General features: G+C 46.8%; 1 long non-coding RNA gene across 2 annotated transcripts in view; it reads right to left on the bottom strand.

The window, feature by feature from the left end:
* Positions 1-18,712, bottom strand: part of LOC144753405 (uncharacterized) — a 141,186-nt gene that overhangs the window by 20,769 nt on the left and 101,705 nt on the right. Inside the window, exon 1 of one of the 2 annotated variants that reach the window (XR_013594341.1) lies at positions 5,459-5,578. The exons of the other annotated variant lie outside the window; for it this stretch is intronic. This is a non-coding gene — a long non-coding RNA (uncharacterized LOC144753405). Of the gene's footprint in view, positions 1-5,458; positions 5,579-18,712 lie in introns of those variants that run through there. 2 annotated transcript variants of the gene reach the window in all.

Here is an 18,712-nt window from a genome sequence, read left to right as displayed (position 1 = left end):
AGCAATACACCACCTCAGTTTTCCCACCATTAAACTGCAGAGAGTTTCTCCCCAGCCAGCCAGCAGTCTGACGCATACACTCCTGAAACGTGTCCATGGATACTGCGTGTTTCCCTTCCAGGGAAATCGCCAGTTGAGTATCGTCAGCGTAGCAGACTAGGTAAATGCCAAACGATTTAATGATGAGGAACAGGGGCTGCAGATAGATATTAAAAAGAATGGGGCTAATCACAGGGCCCTGCGCTACCCCATAAATTACAGAGGATTTCCTGGAGGTGAACGGTGCCATGGTCACCATCTGCTGTCTCCCCGATAAATAGGACTGTAGCCACTGCAGAGCCCGTCCCTTCACCCCTATCTTCCTCAATCTCTCCACCAGTATTGATTGGTTCACCGTGTCGAATGCGTCCGACATATCGAGAAGCACTAAAACAGTAGCATTGCCGTTGTCGGCTCGCATACGTAGATTGTCCAGCATGTTGTGTGATATAAGAAAAAGACTGCCTGTAGCCTTTCCTCTCAAACAAGCACGATTGCCAAACAGTTCAATTTACAACATCCTCAAACTTTGGAGTAGGCTTAAGGAAAAGTAAACACCATACTCCATGTTAAAAGAATGAGCAGCAATTTGTCACAAAACAAGACTGACATTTGACATGTGATCTCTGTCTTTTGACCGCACAGCACATGTGACAAGTTAAAAAAAAATTCATGTCATCTTTAATTTCCCTTCATAACCCTAGCATAGCTGTTTTGAGTGTGCTGCAGCACCGCCCCTGCACCCATACTTTCAGGACACAGGCTAGTATGTGCCTTTTAAGGGCTGAAGGAGCTGTTGTAGTTGACCCACCCCTGGGCCCCTGTTCATTGCACCTGATGTACCACTTGTAGCTACCTAATGCCCTACTAGAACTTTTATGAGTATGTGCACTTTTACTACTTTTGGGATTCCCCATTTATTCCCAACAGAGTGCCCGGAAATCTGCAACAGGCACATGTTTCCATGCATACTACTGGAAGGTCCATACAAAGTGTTTCCTGGGCTCTCATTTCCACAATGTAGAAGTGTACATCTTCGCAGGAAAATAATTTTCCCTTGCATAGAAAACCCTGCCCTTACACCCTCTCCAAGTGTGTAGATAATCCGTGCCCCTTCCCATCATGCAAAAGGAGTTACTTCAGTCCTTTGCTGGAGTCCAACTATGACCATTTCCGGGTGGTGGCTGGATTGGAGTTTGTGAATACAGCAGTATCACAAATTAATGGGCGTTCCCAAACTTAGAAAGCAAACCATCCCTTAATGCAACCATTCTCAACCCATTATATGGGATAATATACTGCAGATTACTGGTAAGTAACCGTAAGTTTGAAAATGGCTTTGTGTGGTAGGCCTCAGGTTATTTTATTTCCATTAGTCAGCTCACATTTAATCTATGTAAATGTAAATGTAAATTGATACTTGTATAGCGCACTACTCACCCGCAAGGGTCTCAAGGCGCTTGTACGAATACCGCTGTGGAACCCATCCTGGCTTTCCCTGTGAGGTGTCCACTCCTGGGCACCCCCAAGGTAGAGGCCAGGCATCCTTAGCGTTGTGGGGGCCGTTGTGGAGATTAAGCAAGCTATTGCCCAGAGTTGCAGAGTGGGACTCCATGATTGGAATAGGCACCGAGGCGAGAATTATCAGGTCCGTGGAATTTTGAGCCCAAGACCCGCCGAGGCGCGGAATTGAACCCTGGTCCCGGGCTAGACCTCTGCATCAGGGTCTGCCGCTCTAACTATAACATATATCTGCATTTTAACTCTTTTAGTTTTTTATGTTTTCGTCACCCTTGTTTTACTCTTTTGGTTTATTTTGTTACTTTATTGTGTTGCTGTGTTTTTGTATGAGGGTCACGTCCTGGGCTCCAACTAGCGAGGCCCTGTGTTTACAGCAGTAAAGACACGCAGCAGCACACTGCAGGCAGAGCACGAGTTGCTGTGGTCTAGATCCCATTGAGCACTCGCTGAAGTTCCTTACACTAGATCTCCAGGAAGAATTTGTTGAAAATCATCAATGCACCACGAATATGGACAGCATGGGTGCTCAAACAGGGTTCCTGGAGAAAAAGGGTAGTGCTTGTAGGGTGCCACCCTGCAGCTTGAATCTTGCCAGGGCCCTTGATTCAGCTCCCAAAGTTTTTTCAGACACTTTACTTTGTTAAACTTCACTTTTCTTCTTCACGAATAAGCACTTCACATAGTGGAACCAAAAGTCTTCGCCCAAGCTTAAGTGTTGATGTTTTCTTGGTCTTCAAAGGTAGATATAACAGTGCTGCCCTGATTGCCATCACCATAATTAAGAAGTCATATACGAGCAGGCTGGCAAAGCTATGGTCACCTCGCCACGTTACCGTGATAGTTACATATGCCTGATATAAAGATGAACTGACCAGCCTATAAATTAACAAAAAAAAGTTTGCTTTAACGGGAGCCTAACATTTGCGCGAATTCCAAGACAAATGTTTAAGCAGTAGTTACAGTCCCTATAGTCTTGTATGGCAGCCCCCACTTTATCTAACCTAAAGACTTATTATTATTATAATTATAATTATTATTATTATTATTATTATTATTAGGGAAAGCTTAGACCTGAGTGCACAGTGAAATTCCTACAAGCCCAGAACCCTTTTAGGAGAGATATTCTCTGTGTATCTCCAATGATTTTTGGACTCCGAGCCTACTCATGATACAGAAATATTAATAAATGCCCTGTGGTGTTGTAGAATAGTAAGCACTAGCAGTGTATGAAATATGCAACTTTTTTGCAAAATTTGCATAGTCTGTTCTAAAATGACACATATTACCCGAAATGTGTCCTAGTATCTTGAGTAACTTTTCTCTTTGATAATACTTTTCCCAAAACAGTCTTTTGATATACTAGCAAGAGACTGGTTCGAGGACAAAATGTAAGCAAGTGAGACAATTTTTACTCGAAATTCTCTCCCAGAGGTAAAAATGAAATGAAACTTCTCGTTATGCGAAATGGTGAAAGTTTAGAAAATGTTGTATATCGTGAAGTTCAGCAAATACACAATATGATACAGGCATGACAACAATTCCACACAAACCTTGTAAGCTTCCATCTCTTTGCAGTCAAAGGGCCTTAGTTGGAATTTGTCGGATGACACTTGGTCTATCAGGCTGGCAGATGACTTTACCTCCACAATCCTGACGGTCAACCATCAGGCAAATTTTGAGATGACCACTGGCCCATTGGCCATCTTTGTACATTGAAAGGAATTACTGTCAGGGTGGTTCCTTTTAATGCAAAAAAGTTGGGTGGACGGCTGCCATTAGTTTTGATCCCTGTTGACCGAGCTTTAAACGTTTGTTTGTTTTGAAGAAACAAAGTCCCACAGAGGAGGTTTCTTCCAGAAAAACAAAAACGTGTGACCTCCACATAGCAAGAAAAAGTTTCGAGACTGTGGGGTCATTTTTCTTTTTTTCTAACCCTCAGTTTTTTTTCTGCCAGTGAGGACTGTTCAATCTAAACAGAGCAGCGGATGTAATGTCCATCAGCGCTACGAGGCCTTCGGGTAGTTAGGCGCTATATAAATATTTTTCCATTCCATTCCATTCTTCCGGCTGTCCCTAGTCCGATCTAACAAGGGCCCAGTTGATGGAAACGTTATGGTCCAACAGTCTCTAACTGAGGAGGGCAGACCGAGAATTTGGTGGGACGGTTACTCTCTTGTGCTTGCAACAGAGTACCCTGTCTGCAAACTCTAAATCGGGGCCCAGGAGCTGATCTCAGACGTGAACGTTAATTACATTTAGGGACAGAAACTCTGGGGCAGATTTACAAGCCCCTTGCGCCTCATTTACGCCGCCGTTGCATCACTTTTGTGACGCAGCGGCGGCGCAAATCCCGCTCCATGGTGCAGGGGTACTTACAACGTGACGCATCTGGGAGATGCGTCACGTTGTAATGCCCTGGGCCACATGTAGGCGTTCCTGTGCAGGGGGGAGGGGGTGTTCCATCGCAGGAACGCCTCCTAAAAGTGGCTGAGTGAAATCTAAAAGATTTCACTCAGTCACTTTCAGGCCCATGCTGCGTCAAAACCCGGCGCCTGCCTGAAGCAGGCGTAAGGATTGATGCAGCATTAACTAGATAGGGCCCCCAGAGCATTGGCAATGCGTCCCTTTTACGGCACAGATGCGTGACGCATCTGTGCCGTTTTTGCACCATGGTGCGCCGCATTGTAAATGCGGCACATCCATGATGGCGGAGCTGTGGCGCACAATAACTGGCGCATCCCTGCTGATTTGCATGGATGCGCCAGTTATTGTAAATATGACCCTTTGTGTCATATGCCACTTCACCCATGCATGGTCTTTACTAAATATTTCACCTGGGCTCCTGAGACTTCTTCATGCCAAATACATGTAAATTAAACGTTAATAGAAAATATGACAACACCTAGCCACACAAATAAGAACGGCCATCCACGTCCAAGAAAACATTCTGATATCTCAAGGTCTAAAGCTATGAAAATGAATAAATATAAAGCAACTGTGTGTAACACTGAACGTGTTTTTCTTGTGCATCGAGAAAGGTGCATAGCAAGTTGAAACGGGGGTGCAGCAAAAAGTAGAGCAGTAGGTACAGTGGTACGTCTATTAGAGAGGCACTTTGTGCCAGCTTAGAGCTGTATTTTACTACCAAGGCCCCGATACCCACCCGGGGAGCAGAATTACCGCACAGATTTCCGCACTGCCTGATGCAGTTTGGGAAGTTTGAACGCCACAGTGTTTCAAGCAGTTGGAGAAGTAGACCCAATTTTTTAGAGGGCTAATTTTGGCCAGACAAATTACATGAGGCTTAAGCTGCTCACTCCAATTATTTGCTCCCTCTTTGTCAGAACTATACTGTCCTATCCCTCCCATACTCCACACATCCCCCTTCCTCCACCCCTTCTGCACAGTGAGGTCCCGGATATGTGTACCACCTGCTCAGATAAGGCACTAAATGTATGCCTAAACCCCATTGGACTGAGAATTCTGTGTGGTTTTATGACTTGAAAAAACAAGGTTTCACCCTATAATTCCCCATTTCATGGAGCTTTAGCTGTAATTGGAAACTGGGCGGATTTACTGCACAAGAACAAAAATCCCTCCTGCACCCTGCAACCCATATTCAGGGCCCAACTGGTTGCGGGGCCCTTGCTTGCAGTAAGGCCCACAGCCCAGTGGGCTGGACTGGCTATTGTGCTACTCCAGCATTGTCCCAGGGGCTTAAAGGCTCGGGGAATGCTGATAGAGCTAGAATGGCCCCCAGGTACCGCCACAGACCCCCTTTAGTTGCATCTTCTAGACAGGGAGGTTGGTTTGACCTTTTACCTTACAGGGCTGATTTTGCTGCAGCCCATCCCTGATGGCGCTCATTCTGTGCCACTCCTCATTATTCCTTGCTCACCTGCTTCATCAGTGATGGTATGAGCCTGCTTGGTCAGGTCTTTGCAGCCCTTTGCGAATGACATGGTGTCGAAGAGGGCACTGTTCGCCAGGTAACAAATTAAAGATGGGGGATTTTTCTTCAAGTTGTCAGAGCAGCATCAAGGTGCTCCTCTTATAAATGAGAGCTGACTCCACCCCTCAAACTGCCCCCCTCCCCCCTCCCCGCCAGCTGCCTTCAGTGCAGACATGTCTCTTTGGTTGACAGATAGGCACCGAGTATGTGAACCAGGTGCTATTGAGGCTTGAACTAGGGCGCGGCCAGTGAATTCTTGGTCTCTTTTGTTTTCCTCTCCCCAGGGATGGGTGTAACACATTTTCTTCAGCCAAGTGTCACAAAAGACATGTCTGCTAAACAAATTAATGCATTACATTTTTAGGTTGTACGTTTCCTGAAGCAGCAATGATGCACAAACTTCCTCTGGCATGTACCGGGTTCATGAGGGTATACTACCTGATAACCACATTTTATATAGTGTGCTACTGAAATATCACAGTCAGAATACCAACTACCAAAATACTGTGAAGCTAAGTATTTATTGGTAATCATAGATTTACTATACTTTACTCCATGTCTATGTACCTTGACAATATATGTATTGTTAAGGTATGTAGATGTGGAGTTAAGAATAATAAATCTATACACACTCTCACACGCGCACACACATATCATTCCATTTTATTATCAAATAATTAAAACCCTAAAATTACAATTTGAAGCAGAAATGTATACAACAGTAAAAAAAGAGTAATGACCGCAAAAGAGAAGCTAGACTAAAACTGCTCATACAATATTTTTGTAAATGCATGCATATATACTTTTTTTACATTGATAGATCTCTATATATTCACTGAAAAAAGGGTCGAAGCAACTCTATAGTCAGGTGTAATAAAAATATCTGTGTGGTATCTTCCACTTTCCTCTCCTCCGGCAACTCTGCAGAGAATGGAGCGGCTCGCGGTGACATCATTCAGAATGTCACCGCGACCAGCGTTCCAAGCCGAGCGCCTGGGAGAATGCGAAGTGTCACCCGCCGTAGCCGTTGCTGTGGCTGGGGTCGCTGATGTTATTGTTTACCGGAATCCGATTAAACGTCAATCTACACTCCAAGCTGTGTGTCTGGTCATCTTTATGCGGATTCTACACTGGCGACGAGGATCATCCCTACACAGCGACCTCAACACGCTAATGAAGTACTAGATTCGCGAGTGAAGAGAAATAGTATGCGGTGATTGCAGACTGAAAGGCTGCGAGCGTAGGAGAGGGAAAGGCGACACCGGCGGCGGAAGAGGACACACAACGCAAGCAATTTATGACGGAGGAAATTCGTATCGTAAGTGAAGATTACTGTGTGCGGGCGGACTTTGCTGCCTCCAATGCTTTAAGGGCGGACAGTGTATGCGCTTGGGGCGGACATCACGTGAGAGAGTGGCACAAAAGTGGATGGTGGCGGAGTTTTCCCATCACTTGAGGAAGGAGCGCCTGTTTTAAACGGTGAATTAAGCGTGGCGGACTAGTGCTTGTAGTGTCTGCCGGTGGATTTGGACATATTGGCTCAGAGACTGGTGGTGGTGCTGGAAGCGTTAGGCGTGAAGCGATCCAGTGTACACGTCGGGGCATTTGCAACCCCCCCTCGAGACTGTGTTTGACTCCATCCCGACAGCGCATAGCGGATTTGGCCCTGCACGGCGCTCTAAGAAGAAAAGTCCTCGCTCTTCTGGTAGCGCTAAACCTCACCTGTTCCCCCCATTATCCTTCGCCATCTGCATAAAAAGGGAGTAAGACTCTTTTGAATCACCGATGTTGTAAGGAGGACATCGGCACAGTAGCCTCCTCAGACTGGGAACATCCTGGTTGTGAGCAACAACTGGGCGTATGTCAAGATCGTATTCACCTCTAGGAGAACAGACTTGCACGCCACAGTGCCACCCGGTGTTTGATTTTGGAACCTATTGAAGTGCCTATAGAGTGCAGTGAATGTGCTTTGCTCACTGAAACTATTTTGTAATGTGTATTTGCAGCGTTGGTTTAGGGCAACCAGTCATTTCACTTCTCTGTGTATCCGCACCGCTCATTGCAAAATATTGTATACGGTAGCAAAAAGAGAGGGGGGGAGTTCTCCAGTAAAACAGCAAGCATGCAAAGTGTGACGCCCCCACCCTTCTTCTTGACCAACCCAGGGGAACCTGCAATTCAGTGGAAAAAGTGGAAAAAGGTGTTTTTAAATTATGCTACTGTGTGTGGCCCTAATCTTGGGTTAGAGAGGAAGGTTGTACTGTTAGCGTATTACCTGGGAGCGGAGGGGGAAGAGGTTCTGGATCACCTCCCAGACCTAGGTGTGCAAGAAGCGAGAGGTCTAAATGAATTAGAAATAAGTTTGAAAAAACTAGATTTGCACTATCTCCCGAAGACTAGTACCATAATGGAGCGATATCATTTTGGGAAGAGAGTACAGAAGGAAGGGGAATCTATAGAAGATTTTGTCTCTGACCTTAGGAAGCTAGCTGCGACATGCAAATTTGGTGGGGCAAGTGAGGAAAGGATCAGGGACCAGTTCGTATTAGCATGCAGGATGGAGCGGGTACGGGAGGAATTGTGGCTTAAGGACGACCCACCCCTAAGAGAGGTCCTAATAATAGCCAAACAGGTAGAACATATGCTACAGTGCGTGAGTGAGATAAAACAGGACAGTGGGGAGAAGAGAGGCGAAGACAAACCCAAAGTGAGCGAGGTAGTGACTGAGTTGGAGGCTGTGTCTGTGATCAAGGGCCAGAAGACAATGAACAAGGAACAAAAAGAAGACAAACCGGGATGGTCATTTAAGGGTGCCTGTTGCAGGTGCGGGAAGCAAGGGCACATGGCCAATGACAAAGAATGCCCTGCCCTCAAGTTCACATGCAATAAATGCGGGAAGAGGGGCCATTTCAGGCAGTATTGCAAGAGCGGACAGGGATTCAATAGACAGGGTAAGGACAGGACTAACACAATCTGCGATGAGATAGTTGTGCAAGTAGAGGAAGGCCTGGTCTGCAGCCCTAAAGACACCATAAAAGTAAAAGGCACCGAGTTGGAAGCACTGTTCGATTCCTGTTCAAGGATAACTATTATCAGCGCAAAAGAGTTTTCACGTGTATCCAAGGGGAAGATAATCTTGAAGAAAATGGATGTGAGGCCCGGGGGATATGCGGGTCGCCCAATCTCAATGAAAGGATACTTTTGGAACACTATCGAATACAAAGACAGAACAACAACGTCCAAGGTTTATGTGTCCACTGATGGTGACAACATCTTGGGTTGGCAAGCACAGAAGGAGTTGGGAGTATACCTGAATCCTAACAGCATTCCCCAAATTTTGATACAAGAGATACAAGAGCCGGAAGAGGGTTTAGTGACAGAGTTCAAAGAAGTATTCAGAGAAGAGCTGGGTTGCTTGAAGAACTACTGCCACAAGATCAAATTGAAAGAAAATGCGAAGCCGGTAGTAGCCAAGGTCAGGAAACTACCCATTGCCATCCAAGAATCGGTGAGAGCTGAACTCGAGAAATTGTGCAAGGCAGGGGTTATTGAACCGGTGGAAGCGACTGAATGGTTGGCGCCCATCGTGGCCGCACAGAAGAAGGATGGGTCTGTTCGGCTCTGCATCGACCTTAGGGCGTAGAACAAGGAGATTGTGGTCGACCGCTTCCCGCTGCCCAATATAACCCAGATGATGAGCATGCTAGAGGGCGCAAGAGTATTCTCCACACTTGACCTTACCTCAGCCTACTTCCAAATCAAACTTCATGAAGAGTCACAAGAACTTACAGCGTTCGTGACACCCATGGGCGCGTACAAGTTCAAAAGGATGCCGTTCGGGTTGGTCTCTGCGGCAGCCGTGTTCCAGAGGCTCATGGGAAACATCTTGAAGGAGATTCCTGGGGTTGTATGCTACCAAGACGACGTTCTAGTGTTCGCCAGGGACCATGAAGAGCATGATAAGAGACTGAGACAGGTGTTAACCAGGTTTAGGTCACAAGGACTAACAGTGAGGAGAGAAAAGTGCGTGTTTAGGTGTGCTGAGCTGGACTTCTTGGGACACAAAGTGACGGCGGAAGGAATCCGTCCCAAGACAGAGCTCCAGAACACCATTGTAAATCTGGCGCCCCCGAAGAGCAAGGAAGAGATCAGATCTTTCATGGGTATGCTAGAGTTCTATGGCAAATTTATAAGGAACCTCGCAGGGAGAACGCATGCCATCAGACTGTTGTTGAAAAAGGAGACTGTGTTCAATTGGAGTCAGGAGTGTCAGAGTGAGTTCGAGGACGTGAAGAATGCTCTTGCACAAGCACCCAGTTTGAAGTCGTACATACCCAATCGAACGACAATAGTCACCACGGACGCAAATGCCAAAGGGCTAGGTGCGGTGCTCACACAAGCAAGCATGGACGGAGAAGAAACTATAGCCTTCGCCCCAAGATCCCTTCAAAAGTCAGAAGACAACTACTCCATGATCGAAAAAGAAGCCTTGGCAGTATTCTGGGCATTGAGCAAATTTAGGGATTTCCTGTGGGGCACAACTTTCGTCCTTCGTACTTACCACAAGCCATTGGTGGAAGTATTCAGTAAGAAAGGGCTGGATGCGATCTCCAGTAGGATAAGGCGTTGGGTTGTTGGCCTTCAGGAGTACACTTTCGATGTCCAGTACGTCCCTGGAACCCGGAATCTGGCGGCCCACTGCTTGTCAAGGCTGGTGAAAGAAAGTGATGGGAGTGAAGCGCATGACAGGATGGAAGAAGAGCTGGAAGATCGATAAATGGAAAATGTTTGTGCCATCCAGAGAGCGATAGGTGAAGAAACTTTGAAGTGTGCACTAAAGGATGACAGAGTCCTGGATGAGGTGTGCAAGAGAGTTAAAGACAGGTGGAAACACGAAGATAAACGTGTGGAGGCCCTTCGGCCATTCTGGATGGTAAAGGATGAATTGTCAGTGGTCGACGAATGTCTGTTCAGGGGGACGAGGTTAGTACCACCCGTGACGGTGAGAGAGAAACTCATTGATATGGCTCACGATGGCCACCTGGGCATCACCAAGACCAAGCAAAGGCTGAGAAAAGAGTATTGGTGGCCGAGCATGGACCTTGCTATTGAAAGGAAGGTGAGAGACTGCATTCCGTGTGGCATCAGCGACAAGGTACTGAAGCAACTGACACCTCCAATGGTGTGCAGACCACCACCATCAGGACCCTGGGAAGAGTTGGCGTTGGACATCGTTGGTCCGTTGACAGGAGAGGTGCGCACGCCATATATTCTGGTGCTCATGGATCTGTACTCCAGGTGGCCGGAAGTGAAGTTAGTGAGCGAAATCACAACCAAGACCGTCATCGAGTTCCTTCAAGGGCTGTTTGAAAGGGAAGGATTACCCAGCAGCCTACTCACTGACAATGGGGTACAGCTGTGTTCAAAAGAGATGGATGACTTCCTTGAGGAGAGAGGAATCACCCTGAGACAAATGGCATGGTAGAGCGTTTTAACAAGACCCTCAAGGAGAGTATCCAGTTAGCCAAGGCCAGCAGCATGAATTGGAAGGAAGAAGTATGGAAGCGCTTAGAAGCATACAGGTTCACCCCGCACCAGACGACGGGAGTCACCCCGTTCGAAATGCTCCGAGGAAGGATACCCAACACCAGACTGTCACCAGGGTGGATGGGGTGGCATAAGGGTTGGTCAGATCACTCCAAAGAGGCGAGAGGGTTAGTGAGGCAGAAAGAAGCTATGGGTGAAAGGAAGGAAAGATTCGACAGGCTCAACTCTACAAGGGAGGCCGGCTTCAAAGTAGGTGATGACATTAAGATCAGGACACCCACTGGCAGGGCAAGTTGGTCAGAATACAGTAGGCCAACCAAGATCACTAATTGTTCAGGAATGCTGTAAAGACCCAGGAAGGGAAGATTTGGAACCTGGGGAGAGTAGTGAAGTTTTGCCCATCCGGTCAAAGTTCAGGTAGTGGCAGGGAGAGTGAGGGCGACCCCGAGGGGAACAGTGGTCTCCCTCCCAAGAAACGGTGGCCTGTCTCTCACCCAGGTGGTAGGACCAGCCGGAGAATGATCAGGCCACCCAGACATTTTGAACAGTATGTGATGATGTAATCTGTCTGTAACATGTTGTTGTTATGTTCAATGCTTATGTTTCTTTCCGCAGGGGAGGGGGATGTGTGGTATCTTCCACTTTCCTCTCCCCCGGCAACTCTGCAGAGAATGGAGCGGCTCGCGGTGACATCATTCAGAACGTCACCGCGACCAGCGTTCCAAGCCGAGCGCCTGGGAGAGTGCGAAGTGTCACCCGCCGGAGCCGTTGCTGTGGCTGGGGTCGCTGATGTTATTGTTTACCGGAATCCGATTAAACGTCAATCTACACTCCAAGCTGTGTGTCTGGTCATCTTTATGCGGATTCTACAATCTGCTTTTGTTTTTTTTGTTTTTTTAAATGTAGAAATGCACAAACAAATCGAAAGGTTAAAGTAACGTTATAGTCAGGTGAGTATGTCAGTGTCAACATCAAAGTTTTGAACTAAAAAAACACAGAAATTCACCGGTTAAAGTTAGCAGCCATGCATTGCTTATGACCTCAGATATGACATTTCCCGGGAGTGGGCACCCGGGACATAGCCATTAAGCCGGATGGGCCCCAGAGGACCATTAGTAGGTCAGGGAGGTGGACCGCATGGCCCTTCGCTATTTGCTGCATGTTTGGCACTGCAAGTGGACTCCCTGGGACCTATTTAAGCTTATGGAGGACACAGGTTGCCCCCTCAATTTTGGCTGCATTTTCAGCTTCGGAAGTGTGCTTCCGGGACCCTTAAAGGCTCGGGAAGGGGGGATGTGTGCCCCCCTCATCATAAAAACTAATTTCAGCCCCGAGGTGGGCTCCCCGTTGCCCCTCGAGGCATGAAGAGGGGGGCTGCATGGCTCTCCTCTCCATTAATTATGAGATCGCCCCAAAGGTGTGCTCCCTGGTGACTCTAATAGCTTGGGGAGGAGGGCCATGCATGTTTTTGGCCCTGGGGTAGGCTCCCAGAACTTATATTAAAAAACATGCAGCCCGGCCACCATTTCTTTTTTCTGATCCTGTGAGCTGAATCGTGGCAAATGTTGTCATTTTTTTCTTTTTGGCCCCAAGAGGGGTCCCTCTGAGTCTCCCCATGGGGCCTAGAGCGGCGGTCTTGAATTTGTGGGGCATGACCCCCAGGGGGACCATGGAGTCCTCCCGGCAGGGGGTCTTGCATTTCCCCTGCCTCACTTGTGCCTGGAATCCAAAACGTTTGCTTTCATTTTGGAAAAAGACAGCTATCCTGGGATGGCTAATTTTGATTGTTAAAAAGCTTCAGCTAAAGTTCCCCTAATTGAGTCTCCTGTGCTATGAAAAGCCTTCGTGCCAGGGTGCCTGCTTGCCTGAATGAAATGCAAATGAGCGCTATTAGTTTATTTGCAAGTGTAATGGATGCTTGGGAGCGGTTCTGGCTGTAATTGATAGAATCACTACAAGCTCATTTGGGATGACAAAGATTTGGGGGTTTTGAGTGATAGTGCAAAGAGTTTACAACAGGGCTGTGCAGTGCTGCTTTTAATCATAACTGTTTTTACACATCCCTTAGGAGGTGTTCAAGGGACAGTTTCGTAAAATAAAATTGCATTACATATGCTGTGATATTACTAGACTCTACATTTTGGAAGCACCATTTGATCATAAAACTATTTGCACATTTTGTATTAGTCTATCTTACACTGTGTAATGCAAATATAAAATAATGACTTACATATTCACAGTGCTTTCTGACACAGGCTGTGACTGCTTAACACTAAAAATACATAAGTTACTATTCTCCACTGCACCAACCAATATTTAATTTTGTCTCTGGTTACACAAACACCTCAGCAGTGCATTACATAATAGGGGTTTCATAATGTACGACCGTGCATTTCTCACTGAGTAACACCTTATTTTATTTTCATCTAGGCTGCCCATTATTTTATATGTAAATACCTTATGGTGAAAGACCTAAATAATGAATAGAATATTTTAGGGCTTTTTTATGAGAGGTTTGTGCCGCCAGAGCATCACTTTTTTGATGCTCCAGTGACGCAAGTGCCTCAACCATATCTATGAGGTGGAGCAAAGTCACCCTGCATGACTTTGCTTGACCTCATAGATAGGAAGTAAGACAAAGAAGCGCTAGTCACTGCATTGCCTTACTCTGCATCAAGAAGGTGTTTCATGGGCATTGCGTCGGGGTTCCCACACAACACCCATGGGTTTTGATGCTGCTCCATATTTACAAAACAGGTAAACCTGGGGCAGTGTAAAAAATGTATGACTCCCCAGCGGAAGCTTAACGAGGAGAAATGTTTTAATTTCTCCTTGTTATTTCCTCTTTCCATGTGTGCTGCACTCTGTAGCTCACATAGAAAGAGGAAATCTCCTCTCAGGATTGTTTTTGTGAAGGAAGGTGGCCCTTTATGCACAAAAACAATTCTGCATATGTTTGTGCTAGGCAGCAATTTGTGTGCCAACGCAACGGGAAAGGATAGGAATGCACCGTATTTCATAAATACGGTGAATTCCTGCCCTTTCACATTGGTGTAGGGCAGCACAGCAGAAAGACTTGCGGTGCTGCCCTACACCAATTCATCAGTCAGTCAGTCAAAATGGCTTTATTTCGACAAAAAACAGGTCTTAAAAAGCAATACATATACACACATTGTTTTAAAAAGATAAAAGGAGCCAATTCATAGCAAAAGTACATATAGTTCATAGTACGAAGGTGCCAATAAATTACATAAAAGAATAACAATCTAAAACCAGAATTAAACAAGATACAAAAGCCTATTTGATCTGATCAGCCATGCCCAGCTTAAAAACTTTGCCATGCCGCAGGCAAAGAGGGGTTGTGGATCTGTTTTCAGAATTCGTAAGGCCTCCCTATGGTTTCTGGTACCTAACTCTCTGCAGAGGGGTTTCAACCACCTGCGACGGGGAGCTTCATAAGCGGGGCATTCGAATAGGAGGTGGGGAACTGACTCTATCCTTGTCGTGCAATGCGGGCAGAAGGGAATTGTCTGACCCGGGGCCTTCCACCTAGCTGTCAGTTCACCCACAGGAAGTGTTCCTATTCTAAATTTAAAATAGAGTGCCCTGTCTCTAGGTTTTGATATAATATCGAGATAGGGCTCGCAAAGTGGGACTTCCTTCACTAAAAGAAATTCAGCAGTAGACCTACATTGATTAGGATTATTGTTCCGCACATCTTTCACCCAGCTCCAATACAGTTTTTTCAGGACAGACTTAGGGGGAGCAGTCCTAGACTGCCAAGCTTCTTCTAGACCCAATTCTACTAATAATCGCTTGACTTCCTTCAACCAGCTGATTTTGGACCAACCTGGCCTCGATAAGACATCTGTCAGACCATCTGCGTAGCTGGCCAGTTCTGGGACTCTCCAAATCCGAGCCCACAGGAGGAGAGGACGCAGCCTTGCATGATCTCTAATGGGACAACTACCCGTATCTAGAAGTAAAGGCAAGGTTGGAGTGCTGTGTGGAAGCCCCATTAGGTCCTTAAAGAATTTATTTTCTGAGCAAGACAGCTGGTCCATATTCTGTGCGCCCCAAAGTTCTGCCCCATAGAGTGCCACACTCACACCTCTTGCTCTATAGATATCAAGTACCGGGGCGATCGGTTTAAGGGAGGAGGCCCTTTGTTCTTTAAGTAATGCCCCCACCACCCTCTTATGACTCAACAGCATCTTTTGGAAGTGAAAATTCCATCTCATGGTGTCACAGAGGCGGATTCCTAAGTAGTCGAAAACTTTGACCCTTTCTAGGGGGACTGATTTTAAAGTAGGTGGCCTTCCAATCTTCTTCGGGGGGGTTTAGAACCAGATACTTTGTCTTCCCAGTATTAATTTCTAGTCCCCTCGAGTCGCAGAAAGACTGAAAACTAGTTAAAAGGCTCTGCAGCCCTGCCGGGGTCTTGGAAATCAGGAGGGTATCGTCTGCAAACAGAAGAGTGGGTATTCTCCTGCCCGCCAGCGATGGAGCATCTGATGGTAATTGTAAGAGATGGTCCACCACTCCGTTAACATACAATGAAAACAGAGTGGTGGTCAAAACACATCCCTGACGGACGCCTCTGTTCACAGGTATTCGTGATGTCTTTTGGCCCTGGTTGCCCCACCTGATTTGCGCAAAATTTTCTGCATGCAGCTTGATAAGCAGAGACAATAAGTATGGGGGTAAACCCATCCCAGATAGCACCCTCCAGAGATGACTACGGGGGACCAGGTCAAAGGCAGTCCGCAAATCTATAAATGCAAGGTACAGACTGCCTTTGCCCAGTAACACAACTTTCCTATATAGCATCATCAACCGGAATGTTTGCTCGATTGTCCCAGTGCCTAATCTAAAACCTGCCTGAAAATCGGAAAGGATGCCTTTCTCCTCTACCCACTGCAGAATCCTCCCCAAGACCACCTTTCCTGCCACCTTCTGCATAGAATCCAATAGGCTTATAGGGCGATAATTTGCTGGGTCGTCCCCACTTCCTTTCTTGAAAATCGGGACGACCTCAGCACCCCTCCAGGATTCTGGGAGAGCTGCATTAGCAAAACTTGCATTCAGTAGTGCGGCAATAAGTCTCCCCCATTCTAATGGGTTGATACGTAACAGATCCCCTGGTAGACCATCCGGCCCTGCAGCTTTGTTAGGGACAAGACACTTAATTGCACCCTCTACTTCCTTGGCCGTGAACAAAGAGTCTATGGTCAGCTCAAAGTGGTCTGGTGAAGGGACATCAATCGAATCTTCCCCGTTACCCGTTGCCACATTGTAGAGGTGGGAAAAGTGATTGAACCACAGGGCTTCTGGGATATTGCAAGTAAAAAGCAAGTCCACAGGCTTGTCTCTAGCTCTAATCAATTCCCAAAAGCCCTTCGAGTCCCTAGCAGAGCTTGCCAGTTTCAGATCACACCAAAACTGGTTCTCCCACTCTGACTTTGCCCTGGAGATGGCACCTCTATAGCTTTTCCTGGCATTACTAATCAAGCTACCGTCCTTAAGTTTAACTGCATTGATTAGGTCTCTTTTAGCGTTATGACAGGCAGGGGAATACCAACCAAAATTGCCCTTAGGGCGACATCTATTGGTGGGCCTTGTGCTTTCATTACGAACTGAAAAAAGGTCGCCTAGGGCTTTAGTAGTTTGGCCAAACAACGTGGAGATCTCATGGACACTAATTGTGTCGCGTTCCAAATTGGACAGAACATTGGCCATGATTGTTCTTACTTCTACGATCTTACCCTCGTTGCCAACAATATTCCTCCATTTTAACCGTCTCCCACAATTTGAAGGGCAAACTTCACGTGTTGATTTCCAATCATGGGGGATTTGTTCATTAGTCCCAGCTGTCCACGAGGGGGGCAGTGACAGGGATAAGGGGTTGTGGTCACTATCGGTGGAGGGAAGAACCACCATATCCAATAAGTGGCTCCAAAGTTTATAGTTCAACAGAATATAGTCAATTCTGGAGGATTGACCTACCATGTTGAACGTATGTACCCCACAAGGATCTGACTTTGCCCTGCCATTTACTGCCCTTACACCATATTCCAAAAAGAGGGCATTACGATCAATGGCACTTTGGGTCCATCTCTTAATTGGTGACAAAGAGAGGGGGGGATACCTCTCCTAGTATCATCCTCCTGAGTGCCCAGTATATCTTCCACTGATAGGGGTTCGAAAGTACAATTGAAGTCCCAAGCGAGCATGACAAACTAGTCAGCACCACAAGATCTAAGCTCGTCATCAACGCCCGTAAGGGACAGTTTAGATGTTCCACCCCTGGTACCTCTAACATAAATGTTGAGAATCTCAAGCGCCCTCCCCCCGCGTGGCCCTCTAGCTGTTAGTCTCTGTAAGTCAAGGGACTTAGTATCTATACACCGAATGGAATAACCCAAGGAAATGTTTACCCAGATTAGAAGGCCGCCAGAGGGGCGGCCTCTTCCTCCGGGCGATGGAACGGCCGGTACAAAGTAGCTAGTATAACCAACTTTGTGTCGAGGCTCCAAACACCAGGATTCCTGGAACATACATATCTCGAAGGATTCGATAAATGAGTTCCATTCGAGAATGTCAATGTTGCGTGCCAAACCAGCTATGTTCCAGCTAACAACCTTCAAGACCCTTTTGCCATCTGCTGCCTGCCCCGGCGAAGGACCTTCCACAGAAGAGATGTCGCAAGGGTCAGAAGCAGGCGTCACACCCGTAGCTAGGCCCTCCCCGCTAGGGACCACCAAGATGGGCAAAGCAGGTTCAAGATGATCAAATCTCTCCCATGCTAGGGAACCAGGATTAGGACCAGAAAGTGAGAGATGGCAAGTAGGCGGCCTCACACCTTCCCCTCTTGTGCCTAAACTACCACATACAATCTCCCTAGGCACTGCGGGTGAATTCGCAGGTGGTTGTAAGACAACATGTCAATAGCCATGCCATGACCATTTGGGCGATGGACATGGGTTGTTACAAAACTGACTTATTTGTGACGGGTTTAGGTAAGCTTGGCTGCCAGCCCATCCCTCCCAAATGGGGGTTCTGACTGGCCTAGCATAAGCTTTTCTGGGGTTAAAGTAGCTGAGGTCGTGCATACCAATGCCTCCACTACCTCCGATTGTACTGCCCTCTCTGGTGGGAAAGTTGCACATATAGCTAGCAACTGTGGGATTATCAAAGTTGATTATAATGCAGTCTCCCCTTATATCTTTTGGCCTAGTGCCAATCCAACTAACCCTCCTCACATGGATGACCCGACCTCCCATGTAGTTAGGCAGAGGTCTATTTTCCTTTAGCCAGAATACTGTTTTGTTCTTAAGTTCGGCATAGGTCTCATATTTGCCTGGCTTAAGTACGGGCACCCCAGTAAGTACTGCCACAAAGGGCTGACAGTCAGGGGGTAAATTAACAGTAAGGGCCGACCCAGCATCGAAGTCCATTCCTGGCTGTGGCGTGGGGACTATCGTCGTTTTACCTATTCTAGTATCATTTGACTCAGGGCCATTGCCAATTCCAGAATTTTTTGAATTGTCAGTACAGCTGCTACCAGAATCCTTGGGCCGTGCAATCCTTTTGGTTGGAATAGTGCTAGCCTTAGATGTCTTGGGTCGCACTGTACCGTCCTCTGTGGCCGAC

Source organism: Lissotriton helveticus, chromosome 5_1 (assembly GCF_964261635.1).
Source record: "Lissotriton helveticus chromosome 5_1, aLisHel1.1, whole genome shotgun sequence".
Taxonomy (NCBI): Eukaryota; Metazoa; Chordata; class Amphibia; order Caudata; family Salamandridae; genus Lissotriton; species Lissotriton helveticus.
Note: the sequence above shows the minus strand (reverse complement) of the source record. Positions and strands in the feature narration are given on the sequence as shown.